Below are 15,820 nucleotides of genomic sequence, written 5' to 3'. Positions count from 1 at the left end.
TTGTTATTTGCGGAACACGAGAAAACTCGTGAGCGGTTCTTAATGTGTTAATAATTCCAGAATGTCAGTGTTTTGCATTCTTATACCCAGTTAAAAAGTTCTATGCATTTCTGCTATATTCAAATTAATCTCTATATTGGAAGAGAATTCCATTTTGAACACAGACAATCAATGTTCTCTCTCTCTCTCTCTTTCTCTCTCTCTTTCTCTGTGTGTATATATAACTATGATTAATGCAAAGATATCAGGCTACCCTGGGCAAAGAAAATTGTGTATCTCTTACTAATTTAATTACATATTCACATTTAGTTAAAAATAACAAAGCCAAATAAAAACATATTTGACATAAAAATATATTGTTTTCTTTAATTAAAAACATTTGAACAATTTTTTTCATAGTAAAACAGTAAAGCAATTTTATTTATATTCCTTAAATTGCATTTTAACACTAATAATTTATCAAAATACTTAAACATCTAGTTAGCTTCGTCATGGAGGCACTGAAAATACGCGGAGACATGCCACCGGATAAATGAATGGGTTCGCTCTTCTGGCGAGTATAGTAATGATTTGAGGTCAAGCTACCTCCATTCCAAATGAACCTGGAGGGATCTGGTCATGGAGGGTGAGGCCAGACTTCAGGTTACATGTTCATAGCGTGACGCTCCGCTCAGCTCAGCTCAGATTACCCTGATTGACAAGAAAGTATTGGGGGAGGAGGGTGCTTACTTGTATCCATGAATACAGTTATAGTTAATATAAATTGCAACATAAAGCTCATTATGAGAGTCAAAATGACAATTTCATTTGATGACAAAGTGCTCTATTGTTGCGGTACCGTCATATTAAGGTTTAGAGCCTAATAATAAATCGGCAATGTATAATGCATTATATTTAAAACAAAAATTGTTTTATTTTCTAGAGCTTTCTCTATAGCAGTAAGACTTAAAGTAAGGATTATTGCGCTATTCGTAATCGATGCGGCCATCGAAAGCTTTATGTTTATTGCGAGCTAAAGCTAGTCATGACTATAGCACCAGTACAATTAATTTTTTTTGTTGCAATTAATACATCATCCCGTTTCTTCCTATCACGAAATAATTACCTATCCATCGAATTATCCTAGCAGATGTAGTAGTGTGACTCTTAAGTTTGAATCTTGAATGTAATTTAAATTCTTGAATTTAATTAAATTAAGAAATTAACTATGAAACTTTTCTTAGTAAAAAAATCATTTTGTAAATAATAGACAACTACTATATCCACAAAAAAATAGAATAGTAAAAAGTTTTAGGAAGAAAAAAATCCTTACAATATTATTGAAAATATTCAAGAAAAATAAAATTAAGAATATAAAATATAAACCACTTTTTCACTAGCTCAACAGCAACCAAACTGCTTAGCAAATATTGTTCCTACAAATAGAAAGATATATTTTTTATGTCTATTTTTTTTCTCAAGATTGTAATTATTAGAACATCTGCAAGCATTTTGACAATTTGCGCGTGAACCACTAACTTGGATCCAGCATTTATAGTAAGTAAATAAAATAAAAAGATATCATTTATATGGAATTTTATAAAAGCCTTTGATAAACAAACAGTTTCAAATTAAACTTACATTATCATGAACCAAGCCTTTCAATGATTGAAAATCAGCTTGTGAGCGGAACTATGAGACAATCATTAAAATCTTGAATATTTATACACGATCAAGAAATTTCAAAATATCTGGAATATACGTAACACATTTAACATGCATGTGTTACGTATAATGTCTTTATATATAACTTTTTCATGAATTGGTTCAGCTAAACAACTTATTTAGTTCCTTTATGACAACGATAATTTGTGCCGATTATCCGAAGAAAAGTCTATTTCGTATATCCTGACTTTCAGGTTCCTACTTCTTTGTAAGGGGCTTAAATGATCTTCGGATTCTAAGCAACTCAGCACCATCAGTTATAGTTCATTTCTTTGTGTTTTACAAGATTTTAAACCAACAATATAAAAACATATAGTTGGAATTTTAAGTGATATTCGAAAAAAAAAAAATGCAAGAAAATACAGTGTAATACTAAAATTATGGGACAATACTTGATATCGGATACAGCTAATTAAACATTTTTTATATATGAATGTATGGACGGAATGACAGTAATTATTTCAATTGCGTGTACCATTAATACAACAGTCTTGAAGTATGAGTGGATTGCTTGGTGTACATTTATGAATGAATTCTGTTGTTGAGTATACCACTCGAATATATGTTGAGGCTGCATGTTTGAGATAAATATTTTGGGTCTTCAAATAGTTTGCGCCATGCTTCATTGACGCTTCCAATCTTAGTGGACGCAATTTTGAGTACTTATTATGCAAATTGCTGTATATGAACTCTTGTAAAGAGTTGCAATTTAGGTTTCACTTTTATGTCTATTTTTTGGGAGTATCCCAACGCTTATTTGCATGTTGCTTGAGCAGTTCACTTACATTAAAGTTTTTGAAGTAGCGCATAGATTTCTAATTAGTTATTGTGAATACTAATCAAAATTCGAATGCACATCAGAAATTGTTATTTGCAAGTTATGCCGTGGTTGAGTATGACGTAACCAGGGTGCACTGTTATCCATCCAGGGAATAAAAATTGGCTTTGTATTTTCGCATTCTGTCTCCTCTTTCGCTCGTAACCACAATGCGTTTTGTACTTGTCTAGATGCAGCTTGAAGGCCTTAATTTAATATTGTTATATTTTATATATATATTAATTATTGCGTGTTACCTGACCGCCATGTGATTGGAGTCCAAAGCAACCTTCACTATCAAGCATTATAACGTAATGACTCCAACAACATCATATTATAATAAAAGATGTTAACACGAGCCTTTTAAAATCAAAATGCTATCATCATGAAATTTCTTAAATTAACTATGTTCGCATGAAAAAATTTAATCTTTTCGAGCCTAATGGGGCATATATGTATCAGTACATTGCGCAATTACTTCAATTCTTTTTAAAAATTCTATAAAATGAAAGTCAATAATATTGTAAATTTCAAAATCACCAGAAAAAAATGATAAGGAAATCATTCAGCTTTTAAATTTTCTCTTAAAAATAACTTGATAGATCTAGAAACACAATCTTTCAACGAGTTCATTTTATTAGTATTCTGAACATAAATGATTTAAAATGGTATATCTTACACAGATCAATGATGAATATGTATTAAATCCTAAAAAATGTTACTATAAGTTATTAAGAAAAACTTATCCTCTTGAAAATATATCGTTTTCCTTAAATTTGGATTATTTGAGTAAATTTACAAGTAAATTTGCTTAAAAAAGGAATGAATGGTACTTGAATGTCTTGCAAATGGAAGGTCATATGCATATTTTATTTATTCTTATTATTTTATATTTTTGGATGTTCTTATGATTCTTTTATTTGCATGGACGCTAATAATGCGTGTGAGTCATAAAATAATAAAATCTTGCCTAGTAATACAAAACATAAAAAACGCTATAATCAATATATATGGAAAAATATTATTTTTATCCAGGATCTGAAGTCAAAGCAGGAATTACAAAAGCGTGAAGCGTGGACATAAATTCTTAAAATTTTAGAAAATTAAGTTGCTACCACATTTATAAAGTACCTTAATTTTTATCTAATAAGTCTTTAGTGGTTTTGATACTCATTATAGCTTATATTCTTCTGCTATGATTTTCTGCATTTTACGCTTTTACAAATTTTTGTTTTAATTTTTAGATTTAAAAAAAATATATATTATTTGCTCTTATATTGAAGTGTTTGCATTTATTGTTTTCTATTTGTTAATCTTTAATATATTACCTGAATGATAATTTCTAAAGTTAACTCCACATTCGTTTTCCGAGCTACCTTGCGACAAAGTTATTCCAAGTTAGCCAAAGTTCCATTAGGCGTTACGAATTCCATTAAAGAAAGGGTTAGTAAATCATTTCGAAAACTGCAGTTTTTTTATTGGTGACCTCATACATAAATTTCATTTTTCAATTGGAAATAAAATAAATTTAAGGGAAAAGTTTGAATTAACTGCAAATTTAATTCTAGTAAATTATAGAAAAAAAAAGTATTGCCTAATGCATCTAAATTTAGCGGTACTAATAAAGGTTAAAAATGAGTGAAAAATATGTTGATAATGAGCTTTTATTCAGATATTTTGCTTTCAACAGCCAATTGAAAAGTCGATTTTCTTTGGCATAGATTCTTTCGACGACTCCAAAGTAATCATTATTTTACAAACGCTAACCTAATGAATATTAATGATTTATTGGGTTTGATGTATGGAGTTTTTGAAGTTGCCGTTCACTTATCTCTTATTATGATGTCCATTGTTACATAAGTAGTTAAAGGTATTCAGGACTTAGAAGATCATCTCCCAGTTGATGAATGGAGCTATTTCAGGCATGTTACCTTGAAAATGTCGATAAATGATTTCTTAATTAATTTAAAGTTAGAATTCAAGTTCATTTCCGCCTATCAATTTCAAGGCTAAAAAGCATTGATTTTTGAGCTCCCTTTTATTGATTTTATTATTCTGTTATGAATATTACGTTTTCCCATTTTGAGCTGTGCTTATAGAGAAAAATCGAATTAATACATCAATTTCTTAAAATGTTTTTTTTTATTTATGAAAGTTGTGTAAATATAAAAAAATAAAAGGAATTTGTTTTAGGAACAAATAGGTGTTTCGAAATTTTGTATTCAGGGTGCATTCTTATTCTTAGACACTTGAAGGTTAAAAATCAATAGGCAATTTACTTCAATACATTTTTTAGACTCAATTTTATGCAAATTGAAAATATGCGTGTAAAGATTTCTAAGAAAATAGTAATTTTTTTTTATCTTAGTTCTATAAGATTAATGCCCTATTTTAAAATTATAGAAGAATCATTTTAGGTTCTATCTAATTTTGAACTATAGTTAGGTTGACTCACATTTCGTCGTCTTCATCTGGCTCCAAATTTCCATGCCACATCAATGAAAAAAATTTGATCCGTGATGGATTCGAATCATTTCCCCCTCAAAATGACTACAGTGTCAAGATTCATAAGGAATAATAATGTAATATAATTAATCTTTTAATTGATAATTAGGTTCTGAAACTGTTAAATCAGCGCACTGCCATCGAGAATACATAAGCACAGAAAATTTCAAAACTCTAGTACACCAGGAAGTGAATGAAAAGTCGATCTCAAAATTCCCTCTTTACAAATATGATGCAAGTCAAGTAAAATCAAAGTGTTTAAACAGTACCCCCTTTTTTTTACAAAAGCGAGTGAAAATGATTGTTTAATGTTAAAAATATGTTAAGAAATCCAAAAGTTTAGCTAGCTTTTTATAATTTTTTACTATGTCGCAATTAAGAGAATTATTTGTTATAATTTACTAGTTCGAGAATTGCATTTCATGTATCCAACTAAACTAAATTATTGTGTTCTCGTTTCCAAAAAACAGAGCTATGTCATTAAAAAGAAAAAAAAATACTTAATCATAAATAAAGTAGAAGCATTTTCTTCAGTTGTATTTTTCTATTGGTTTAATTTAAATATTTTATAAAATACAGTTAGTCCTCAATCCAAATTGCCTTATTTTGCTATGATTTGAAATTCTTCACTAAAAGTGATAGTGTAGTCTTCCACCACACTGGTGCATTTTTTCATATAAATTCTACAATTTTTATTCACTTTTAGATTCCTTAATTCACTTAACTGAAGGAATAGTTAAAGCGTTTTAAGAGATCCTCTTTAAGTAATTTGAAATACTCTGCATTTATATTTGTGTTTATTGAATTAAATTGCTGTTTTGAAATCACAGAAATGCTAATGATCTGGTACTTTTGAATTATGTTCAAATGCCGGATAGGTTAGACCTTTATACGATTTTCCAATAACTTAAAGTAGAGGAATTGACCTCGAACTTTTTAACCGCATTTGCGGAGGAAAATTCTTTAAAATTATTAATAGTAGACAATAACAGTTTCAATTTCTTCACTGTCAGAGGAAGTTTATTGAAATGAACAAGTATGTTTATATTGTCTTGTATCGTTTTTTACAAGTAGCATGATGAAAACACAAAACATGTTTATTGAATAAATCTTCAACTGTTATAAAAAATACTCTATAATAAAAAGATAAAATTTAACCAAACCAAACCAAACCATAATTTAGTTCTAAAGGTAACTTTAATTTACTGCATTCGAAACGTTTGTAGATACAAAACCTTAAAGGAGAACAGGGCTACTTAAGTTATTATTTTTATAACTCGCAATTCTTTCTTTGTCGAAAAAAAAAAACTTTCATGGCCACATTTCTATGAGGAGTATTTGTGCAACCTAAAGTTGAAAAATAAATTTAAAAAAAAATGAAGCATTAATTAATTATCACTGAAAGAAAATTGAATTATATGCTATTATTTAAAAATTTAGAGGTCGCGGATATTTTGTGCTGAGTTTGGTGTTGGAAGATCGCAAACTCGATATCGGAATCTCAACAGAAAAACCATGCGATGAGCCTTGAGCAAACTAGAGCTATCCTGGCTCAAACATTCTACTGCTGGTGTGATGTGGCAGTTTTGGGAGCAGGTATGATCCTCGTCATCTAACCATTGTTCAAAATTATGAGATCCTTCTCAAAATAATACTCTAATATCTTCAAAGTAGAACGCTAATCTAACAAAACAAAAATTGAAAATATTAAATAAAATCCTTCAAGATTCTATCCACACCTATTTTTGTTAGCAAATCTTGAGGATTCTGAAAGAAAAAGTTGTCTTGAGCTGTGAGATCTTGGTAATTTTCTGAGAGACACAGAAAAAACTAGCTCAGAAGCAAAAAATATCATGAATCACAAAAAGGAATCTCAATAGTAATAGCGCATTCAATCTCAAAGTTAACTATAACGCACTAAATAACATAATGAAATAAAGCACAAAGTTACGTATACATTAAAAATAAACTAATAGGAATGAATTAATACACCAGCTTGATTTATGAACATAGGTTTTAACCACTGTTTATGAATTAACTTCTGCCTACAGAGTAGCAGAAATCTGTATTTTAATGGAAAAAATTTGTGTGAAATTCTCCAGGAATTAAAAAAAAATCGATTAATACTGCATAAGTTTTTCTAAGCAGATTTAATGTGCACTATTTTCATGCATCAACAAATACAACTATAAAAAAAAAAGAAAGAAAATGTCAAAATTTATCCTACTTTTGTGAAACGAAGAAACGAGAAGATATCTTTGAGTTGAAAAAATAATATACTTAAGGTTTTAAAATTTTTAGGACGAACTACATGCAGATTAATGCTTTATAACAAAATATTTTAAATATATCTTACTTTCCTTATAACTGCATATAAAATAAAAAGTTTTTTTCTTTTTTCCAAGAGATACAGATTTAACAAAATATAAATTAATAAACTTAAAATATAATGCTTATAAAAGTTGCATATTTCATTTCCGCAAAACGCAACATTTCTTCAAACTTATGAAAGCAAACAATTCTGAAGTTGCATTTGTTCTTTCTTACTTCTTAATAACAAATGCAAACAGTGAATTAAAATAAAACAGAGCGATGAATTTTTTAAGCCTGAGACGTGAAACTGTATATGGAAAGCTATTAAAGTTTTTCCAGACAAACAGCTTCTTATTATTCACAAAGAAATATAAAAGAACAGTTTTATGCCTCATCGAGCAGCGGTTTAAACATAAAAATCATTTAATCGTTGGAAATTATCTGCTGAAAATCTCACGGAGAAACACTGAAGAAAGGGAAAAACGATGTTATGTACAGATAACAAAGATTCAGAATGAAATATTTCTGCTAAAGGAAGACCAATAAGTAATTCAATTTTTCCATCAGACTGAATATGTGGGCTTTTCAGTATCGGAATAATATTACATAACAAAAAAAAAAGCATTTTCACATCAATATTAATAATTTTACATCCTTTTACATCCACACTTAACAGCATGATTTCAGTTTCTCCCATTAACGATTTATTAAAGTTACAGCTTAAAAATTGTTGTTGTTTACTAACTCCAATGGGTCTATCTTGTACAGCCTAGCCATGAACAATAAACTCGCTATAAAGGTGAAATGTGATTTCATGATATCTTTTACTGGTCTGAGAGATTTAGGAGCCCCTAGGGGTCATCTGGTACGGAAGTCTGACTTTATTTCCAGTGTATGGGGATAGGGAGTCTTCCTAAAAGACAATATATTTCTGTTTACTTAAAAAGTTAATGAAATAAGAACTGTACTTTCATTTTTTTTTTAATTTTCTAAATAATTATATCTCAAAAAGATTTTTTTAAAAATTTTAATTGTATACTAGATACTATCAACTAAATACTATTTATTGATTTAGTTGTTTTTTTAGTAGTTTTATTGCAAAAGATATTGAGAAACAATTTTAGTTTCGACGCACGTATAATTTGTAAAGAAAAATTCTGGCAAAATTTGTAAAGAAGGCATGATTAAGCGCATGCACAGAGATAAAAGCAATTTTATTATACAAGATGAAAAAGATGCAAAAACCAACTTTAAAAATGCTGCGAAGTTAATTAAATTCAATTTGGAGCTGTGTAAAATGTACGTTTAAAACTAATTTTATTTCATAGGAAATGCAAAAGCAGGTGGGTAGTAATTAAAATAAATGAAGTTTGGTATGTGGTTTTTGTATCACTTCAAAGATATAATAATAATGAAAATTTTTTTCCAATTTCTGTTCGGTATTTCAACTTTAATAAGTATTCACCAATTTTTACAATTTTTTAAATAGTTCCTTTAAATTTCAAAAATTTGACAAATAATAGTAAAATATAACAATTAGTGTTCTTTACTTGATTGTACTCGAAGTATAAAAAATGTTGTTGTGGTCTAAAAATTCAATATCAGAAATTCGATGATTTTCTATTTTTCAGACCTTTCAAAATCCGGAAAACACACTTTTGGAATTAAATTTTCTTGTCTAATAACATGATAATTAAAAAGGGAGAGATGTACAAATGAATTTTGGGATATGTAGATATGTTTCCATTTTAGGATAAATTTCGTTAATGTAAACCCCTTCTGTCTGTTCTTATGCATGCGAATAAGATAATTAAAAATCGCAATGGTTAGAAAGAGGAATTTTTTTCATGTGACATTTATAAACATATGATATTTTGGCCAAATTTCAAGTCCCGTATCAAATTTTGGGTCAGAATCATAAATTGGTTAAATATATGCCGACCCGTCTATTTGTGAACGTGTTAATTCACTCTGACCAAAAATAAATGAAGTTTGGTTTCTCATCTTTACATAAAATTATAAATTTGTATGAAAGTTTGGAATCAGTTATCAGAACAACCCAAGTCCAAACTCGAGCCTTATTACTCAAGTATGCATTCTGGAAAAGACCCAAAATTTATATTTGAATTTCTTCCCTATATTTCGAAGTTAAGTTCATAACATGTCATATTGTGTAAATAGATCAGAATGTCTAGGGGAGTATTTTTCCTCTGATTTTTCAAATCTTAAATAAGTATTTATTGATTTGTATTTTAACTAGATCCATAAAATTTTGAAAATACTCCAAATTTGATAAAATATGATATTAAGTAGTTTTTAAAACGTGATCCATTGAAATTCATTATCCTAAAAACATGCTTTAAAAATTATTTAATATCGTATTATAAATTTTGTAAGTTGTAGAAAGTGAATATTTCAAGGAATAGGTAGAAAACAAATCAGCTATTGAATAATTTATTTTAAATAACAGCTAAATAAATATGAATTCTTTTTAGAAAGTCTTTTCTTAAACTGGATAGTGCAAAGGACTGAAGAAAAGCGATTATATTTAATGGGATATCCTTTTTTTCAGATTTTAACTAAAAACTTTTAGTTAAAATGTATAAAATAATTGTACTGAATAATTTTTTTATTTCTTCTATTAGCGGTCTCTATTTTAGCTTTATATGCCTCTGCGTACTTGGTTCTGAACATATTTTTTCCAAAGAATAGCATTCTAATAATGGTATTTCTAATATTATTAATTAGTGAAATATTTCGCTTCATAAAATTATGTGAAAATAATATGTTAAAATTTAAATAATTTGTCGAATAAAGAAGAGAAGTCAAAATTTCTCAAGTCAATGTACCTCGTTCTCGCAACAAAGTATATCCTTCGGAGTTCTGTATGTTACGTGTTAATAACAGACTTCTGACGACCGGCATGAAAATGAAAGGGTGAGGCGTAGGATTTGTTCTCCTTCACTGAAATTCTTCATAGAAAAGGCGAAGATATTTTCACGCTTTCGTTTAACTCTTCAGTGAGCCTGGGAATGATAACTCAACATTTCGTTTTGATCTTTCAACGAGTTCGCAAAATTCAGGGGGTGGGGGTGGGACATAGACATCACAGTGTTATGTATGGAACAATGCGAATTGGCAGTTAAAGATTTTGTAAATACGTCGAATGCCACGCTTTTTCTTTCTTTTGGTTAATTTGTTAAATTACTTTTTAATTTGCCAGTATAAAGTACCAGTATCAAGTAATCATCAAGTACACGAGAGTAACTAAGAACCATCCTCCTAGTTTTTAACTGTATCCAAAAAGATTTCTTCAAGATTCGATAGCCCATGAGAGCAAGTTTTTAGTTTTCTGTTATATTTTGAAACTGGAAGCTAACTTTTCAACACGTATGGGTTGAATCGCAGTTTATGACCTCTCTTGATTAGTACAGATGTCTAGCTGCCAAATGAAGCATTTTTTCATTGATATGTCAGACGTCGGATTTTAACACATAATTTGCAATACATTAAAAGATATGAGACAGATGAGAATTTTTTTCTTAGATGCGATTATTTTATCAAAACTTGCTATTTTTCACATGACCCGATCAAGTATTTTTTAAGGATGAAAAATTAACGACTGGTCATAAAATATCATCTCATCTTTCTATATGATACTCATTTAATCATATGAATTCAAATGGATATAAAGAAAAGGAAAATTTTCATTCAAAATTTTTGCTTTTCGTAGCAATAAAGAAAAAGACAACTGTTTAGAAAAAAAATTTTAAGTAAGAAATATTTTAATAGAAGTTGATTACACGCACATTGTTGATTTGGATTATTTACAAATATTTCAAAACGCCTAATAATTTGAGAGAAATCTGACAATCAATAATTTGACTGGATGATGCATGATACAAAATTTTTTTTGGCATTATTGTTATGAAATCATTGGTATCTGACTAAAACTTTCAGTTGACAAGAGATTAAAGGCTTGATTGTCAAAGAATAAATCACGAAAATTTGTTTAAAAAATAATAATAATAATTGTAAATACCTTAGCCTTAAAATAAATAAATAAAAATATTCCTTTTTTATCGAAATATTGTTACGAAAAACATCGGAATATTGTTATGGAAATATCGAAACTATTTTCAACATATTTCCATTTATCTGCATTTAACAGCGTTAAGTTATTTTATTAAAATGACTTCGGATATACAGGGGCCATTTTCTTAAAGCTTACTTGAATTTTATAATAAAACGCTTGTTAAGAAACATTTTATAGATAAATCATTACATATACGAATCTCATTATAATTTAAAATTTTGAATACATCGACAGTCCTAAAGGTACCGTTATTTAATCACCCCGACTATCAAATGCAAACTTTACAATCCCATTCAAATAATAATGATTACTTTATTTGTTAACATTTGCAGTTTACTTATAAGTGTATTTTTAGAAGAAAAGGCCCAAAACACGGAATAAAAATTTAACAATCTTTTTTAAGTGACTGAGAAAGAAGAATGTCAGGTTTTTACCACTAATAATCCGTCAGCACGATCTTTCACTACAGCTTTACGATCTCTTTTATATGACAACTTCGAGTAAAAAGACTCATCTGCGCTTGTTGAAATCCAATGTTATAACACAACACAAAATTAAAAAAACGATTTGTGTCTGGAGGGTGTAAAAGAAGTTTTTTTCGTCCATCCCTTTTCGTAGCCCCTATTGTAACTGCCGTGCAACTGCCCTGCAGGGAAGTAAGTGCATTGAGTATTAAAAGGTGGAGTTACCCCCCTTCCCCCACTTGTTCAACGAAACATGACATCTTTCGAAGAGCCATTGTTCCCTGATGATGTACCTTGGAAAGTTGCACTTCGGCCGTAAAATCAAATATACTTTTCATGACCTCGGGGAGAAAACTTGCCGGATTAATACGACTGATGAACTAAATACGGCTTTTGTGGCAAGAAGATTTTGCGTGAAAACGTAATACACACGCGATGTGTCACACGCCTATGTTTGTTTTCAACGTTTTATCTCATTGTCAAGCACGTTTTCTTTCGTCACTGTTTTTATTTAATGGTTGCTAGAAAAAGTATAGGAATTGAATAACGGAGCTCGCAATGTCGTTCTTGGGGATTAATGGATGTTTTCGTTTTGCATCATGCAATGCTATAAAAAGATGAATATTCCAGTTAACAGAAAGAGATTATTCAGCTGACCGTAATAACCCATCGTATCGCGCTAAATATTAAGATAACATATCCTTTTATGACCTAGTATTGAAAAAAAGAGCATGGATTTTATTTGGCAAAATTCCCTCAATTTAGGAAAGTAATTATTCATTCCTGCAGAATGTTGCAGGAAATGTGTTTCATCTTTAGGGGGATTTGGCCAATTGAAACTTTTTATTCGAATTCGTCGGTGATTCGAGTTTTTTCTTGTCTCTTGAATTTCTTATTAACATGATGATCATCATCATCACATTCTTGATTTTATTTACGACCAAAATCAAAATAAAGCGTGTTTTCAGGTTGTATTTTCGTTTAAAGATGCATTTTTGCATTATATAGAGTAATTATACGCACAGAGGTCGAATTTTTGTATTTGCGAGCAGTTTTTTATAGCGCGTTTGAAAGAAAATAGCATTGAAAAATATGACCAGTCCGAATTACGATTTATCAGTAGAAAAAGAATTTGGTCGCAATTCGTGGAAATCCTGAAATTTGAATTCATAATTAAAATTATAAATTGTTTTATTTTTTAAACTATTTAAAATCTATTCTTGTTTCTGAATTGCTGTCCCTTGTTGATTACTGCCATACCTTGTGTCTGAATAATAATTTTTTAAGATCTTTAATTCAGTTCAGAACGTTACTGCTGTACTTACTATATATTCTATCAAAAGGGCAATCAAAGACTTCCCATTAAAAAAAAATTAACCTGGATGTGAATTGCATTGTTTATTTTTATGTTTTACCATTCAATTACTGTATTCGAAGAACTGTATTCTATTTATTTATTAAAATTACTTATTTATTGAAATTATTACATTTTTTGTAGTTATTATTACATTATTTATTAAATGTACTTACTATTTATATACTCATCAGATATTAACTATTAAAATTGTTAAATATTAAAAATAAATCTTTACTACTGATTTGAGCTTAAAAATTTCTCTTACTGTGCACAATTTTAAAGGCAGGTTCTTTTAAATTAAATTCTTGGATGAACCGACTTTTATATTGGTCTCTTTGAATTAGTCATATTCCACAGCACAAATCATGCAGAAATAATCTAATAAGTAAATTTAAACTAACAATAGTTTGTATTGATTGTCTAGGACATAATTTGTTCGAATCATATTATGTGAATTTCTTTTATTCTTGCTTCAAATCTGCGGCATTCTGAATGGAATCCTTAATCCCCGCAGAAAGATGAGAGCCAAAAGATTACGGTCTATCGATTTTCGAAACTATATATTTAAAATTGACTTTCCGTATGTTTGTCTATTTATTTAAACTATATAAAATTCTACATCCCTTCATGGATTCAAACAAAATTTGACACACGTTTCTTAGCACTTAGAAAGATTAACCGCGGTACGTTCTTTTAGATGGGATGAAATTGGGGATTAGAAGATATAATGTTTTTCCACATTAACTTCTGATAGTCTATGAATAAAAATTATTTTTACACTATCTAAAAACATAAAAAAATTAGCTTTATAGTGATATCAATTTCATTATCGTACTGTTTTTCTATAATTTTTAATCAATTTTTTCAAATTAATTTAAACAAATAATAATAAATTCAAATTAATTTAATAATTTTTCTCAATTTCTCTATTGTCCACATCAATCATGCACCTTTTCTAATGTTGAGGTTAAGTTTGTTTCTTCAGGCAACTTTACCTTTTTCTCGTTACGACGTTTTTGAATTGATTTGGTTATGCAGTGCCTTTTGATAAATGTTTTAAATTATCCTATAAAATTGTTGTAAATTTTTCTAACTTTTTACCTAATTTTGTCTCATATTTTAGTATTTTAAAAATTTAATGCGCCCATTAGGAAGAAATCTTTACACACATACGTCAATAGTCGATAATAAAAATGATTTTTATTCGGATACTATAGAGTTGTAATTAATTAGGATTGAGGTTACAAACTTTCTTGGGTTGGATATAAAACCTATACGGACTATAGATTTAGCTATAGAAAAAATAAACGAAGGAGCACTGTAATGAGAAAGAAGAGTCATGAAGAATTGTAAAATGTTGTTATATTTGTTGTTTTGTTTTGCTTGAAAATATATTTCATAAACAAAAAAATATGATTGAATGTGGGATACGTTTGTTGTAAAAACCGCAACTTATCTTCAATCACAATGCCGATATTGCCTTATAAAATATTTTTAAACAAACGCTTTATGCAACTTTATAGTTTTATATTTTTTTACATTGATTGAATTAGAGGATTCAATTGGCACCTTAACTGTAATTTTATCCGCACAATGACCGAAAAAAAATTTCGCAAATGATTGCGAAAATGTTCTTGAATTTTTTTATTTACATTTGAGGGTTTACGAATACAACTATGTCTTGATAAACAGTAGATTTTTGTATTTATAAGTTGCTGGTTTTTACACTAAATAAATAAATGTTGTTATAGTAAACATTCTTTTATATTTGTAATTGAAATTTTCATAACAAAATTTAGGAATAATAGTCACGGACTTGGCTAATCCGCAAAATTGATAATCGAGGGTTTACTGTATATTTTGATAAAAATTAATAAAATAATAGCAGCAAAATATAATAAAGCCAATGACACACTATTGATAAGTAAGATTAATTTTTGAATTTAAAATTTAATTAGTTATGAAATATTTTGTCACTTATTTACTTCTTGTCTTGTGCGATAAAAAATAAACAAACAGAGAGAACCGTACCTGATTAAAACCGTACGGAAACCGCCTAGCTGTGACAGTCTATTCCATAGTTCCTGTCCCCAAGAGCGGGCGAGCACGTGTTGAGCGATATCCCTGAGTGGACCTTTCACGGCGCAGCTACCACTGAAGACTGAATCGGAGCAGGTGGAAGAAGCCACTAGTAGTAGTGTGAAGATGTAAGCAACTGATTCTGAATCGGGTTTTGCTTCTTGTTCCGAAGCTAATCACTCTGCGGTAGGAAGAAACTTTTCGAGATTAGCCCGCGGCTCTTCCAAGTCAACCTAAGCGGGTGATTGGCCCTGTTTGTCGGATGTCCTAAGACTCAAACCAATATCCGGAGAGGTGGAATTCTCTTTCGTTTCATTTGATTTATTTTTCATTTATTTATTAATATGTTTCGACAGCAACAATCCTGAGCATACTGTACGAAAGAATGTGACTTCGCTTCGGGAGTAAACTGAGTAACTAGAGTGGATTCTTCGCTTGAAAGAGAAGTCTTGTTGAGAAGGTGTTTGTTGTTACTTTAAACACTG

The 15,820-nt window shown here is 29.3% G+C and overlaps 1 protein-coding gene across 1 annotated transcript in view; it reads right to left on the bottom strand.

Moving 5' to 3' along the window:
• The window catches only part of LOC129959852 (dentin sialophosphoprotein-like), a 103,388-nt gene extending 87,933 nt beyond the window's left edge, over window positions 1-15,455 (bottom strand). Inside the window, exon 1 of the mRNA XM_056072745.1 lies at window positions 15,288-15,455. The gene's annotated coding sequence lies outside the window, so the exon portion shown is untranslated. The remainder of the gene's footprint in view (window positions 1-15,287) is intronic.
• Between the last annotated feature and the right edge of the window lie 365 nt (window positions 15,456-15,820).

Source organism: Argiope bruennichi, chromosome X2, assembly GCF_947563725.1.
Source record: "Argiope bruennichi chromosome X2, qqArgBrue1.1, whole genome shotgun sequence".
Taxonomy (NCBI): Eukaryota; Metazoa; Arthropoda; class Arachnida; order Araneae; family Araneidae; genus Argiope; species Argiope bruennichi.
The sequence above is the reverse complement of the archived record's forward strand: the minus strand, read 5'-3'. Positions and strand labels throughout refer to the sequence as shown.